Source organism: Fringilla coelebs (assembly GCF_963513975.1).
Source record: "Fringilla coelebs genome assembly, contig: SCAFFOLD_32, whole genome shotgun sequence".
In the NCBI taxonomy this organism is placed as follows: domain Eukaryota; kingdom Metazoa; phylum Chordata; class Aves; order Passeriformes; family Fringillidae; genus Fringilla; species Fringilla coelebs.
This window is the reverse complement of record NW_028167319.1, coordinates 979,014-981,042: the sequence shown is the minus strand read 5'-3', so window position 1 is coordinate 981,042 and position 2,029 is coordinate 979,014. Positions and strand designations below refer to the sequence as shown.

At 52.7% G+C, this 2,029-nt stretch overlaps 1 pseudogene across 1 annotated transcript; it reads left to right on the top strand.

Moving 5' to 3' along the window:
- Positions 1 to 712: 712 nt before the first annotated feature.
- On the top strand, positions 713 to 1,676 carry LOC311166034 (olfactory receptor 14A16-like; annotated as a pseudogene). The gene has a single exon. The product of its transcript is annotated as an olfactory receptor 14A16-like (transcript).
- Positions 1,677 to 2,029: the final 353 nt, after the last annotated feature.

The window sequence follows — 2,029 nt, the reverse complement described above, 5'->3', positions numbered from 1 at the left end:
ATGAGCTGAGCCCCCTCCCTGAGATCCCATCATGGGCACAGCCAGGAATCTCCTTGATGTGCCCTTCCAAGCTCTGTTCTGCCCTCCTGGGTGCAAATCTGTGCCTGGATCTCTTGGAATTCCAGCCTCTTGGAGTATCCCAGGGTGACCCAGGAGTGTGATTGTGCTCTGATTGCAGCCAAAGGTGCAGAGCCAGGGCAGTTGGGAACAAGCCCATCCAGCCCCCCACCTTCCGTCACCTACAGGGAATCCTTTGCCTCTCACATCTCTCAGTGGCAAACTCTGAGTGCAGCAGAAATGCTGGGGATTTTTGACCTCAGAGAGAAAGGAATGATGTGTGGGTAAGAAAACAATTCCTAGAACTAACTCCTGCCATACTTGTCTTATAGAACTGGGTCTACAGATGCTATCAAGCCTGTCTGCATTAGGAGTGATTCCCCTGACAAATCCTGAATATCCAGCCTTGTCCCTCTGCCCCATGGCCACAAACCCAGGGCAGTGGGGCAGGGATGGCTCCTCGTGAGCCTGCAGGCACAGGCCTGGCTGCTCCTGGCACACTCAGCCAGCACAACTGGAGCTCAGGCAGAGACGTGGGTGAAGCTTTTCCCAGAGCAGGAAAAAGGCTGGGTGAGTCCCAGCAGAACAGTCTGCAGGGAATGGCCCAGGTTTGGCTCAGAGCAGCCTCTCCTGACTTGTGATTGTCCTTTTATCCATGAACAGGTCCCCATGTGCAGCCACGGCAAATGTCCAACAGCAGCTCCATCAGCCACTTCCTCCTGCTGGCATTGGCAGACACACGGCAGCTGCAGCTCCTGCACTTCTGCCTCTTGCTGGCCATCTCCCTGGCTGCCCTCCTGGGCAACGGCCTCATCATCAGCGCCGTAGCCTGCGGCCACCACCTCAACACACACATTTTTTTCTTCCTGCTCAACCTGGCCCTCACTGACCTGGGCTCCATCTGCACCACTGTCCCCAAAGCAATGCACAATTCCCTCTGGGACACCAGGAACATCTCCTACAAAGGATGTGCTGCACAGCTATTTTTCTTGGTGTTCTTCATTGGTGCAGAGTTTTCCCTCCTGACCATCATGTGCTACGACCGCTACATGTCCATCTGCAAACCCCTGCACTACGGGACCCTCCTGGGCAGCAGAGCTTGTGCCCACATGTCAGCAGCTGCCTGGGCCAGTGCCTTTCTCCATGCTCTCATGCACACGGCCAATACATTTTCTCTGCCCCTGTGCCATGGCAATGTCGTGGGCCAGTTCTTCTGTGAAATCCCACAGATCCTGAAGCTCTCCTGCACCAAATCCTATCTAAGGGAACTTGGGCTTCTTGTGGTTACTAGCAGTTTATTATTGTGTTGTTTTGTGTTCATTGTTTTCTCCTATGTGCAGATCTTCAGGGCAGTGCTGAGGATCCCCTCTGAGCAGGGACGGCACAAAGCCTTTTCCACCTGCCTCCCGCACCTGGCTGTGGTCTCCCTGTTCCTCAGCACTGGCACATTTGCTCACCTGAAGCCCCCCTCCATGTCCTCCCCATCCCTGGATCTGGCCCTGTCAGTTCTGTACTCGGTGGTGCCTCCAGCCCTGAACCCCCTCATCTACAGCCTGAGGAACCAGGAGCTCAAGGCTGCAGTGTGGACACTGATCACTGGATGCTTTCAGGAACATTAAGCTGCGGGCCAAAGTCTGCAAATCACTTATAATAAAAGTCATCTTTGATACTTCTTGTTGGCTTCATTTTGGAGGTTCTTTTCCTTGTTTTACTTTTTAATATTTTCCACAAAGAAATGTCATTGTTTGTGCCATTTCTCATTTTGCTTCTCTCCACGTTCTTTGTGGCCACAGACTGTGTCAATGAGGCACTGTGCTCTTAGTGGCTTTTAAGGAACTAAAGGATCTCCCAGCAGAGTTTTCTGCTACGATGCCCTTTAGTTGGTCAGAATTGTCAGGATTTGCTTGATGCTTAGCCCTGTGGTGCATTTGGAGCTGAGCCCTTGAACCACAGGGCCTGAGAGAAGATTGTA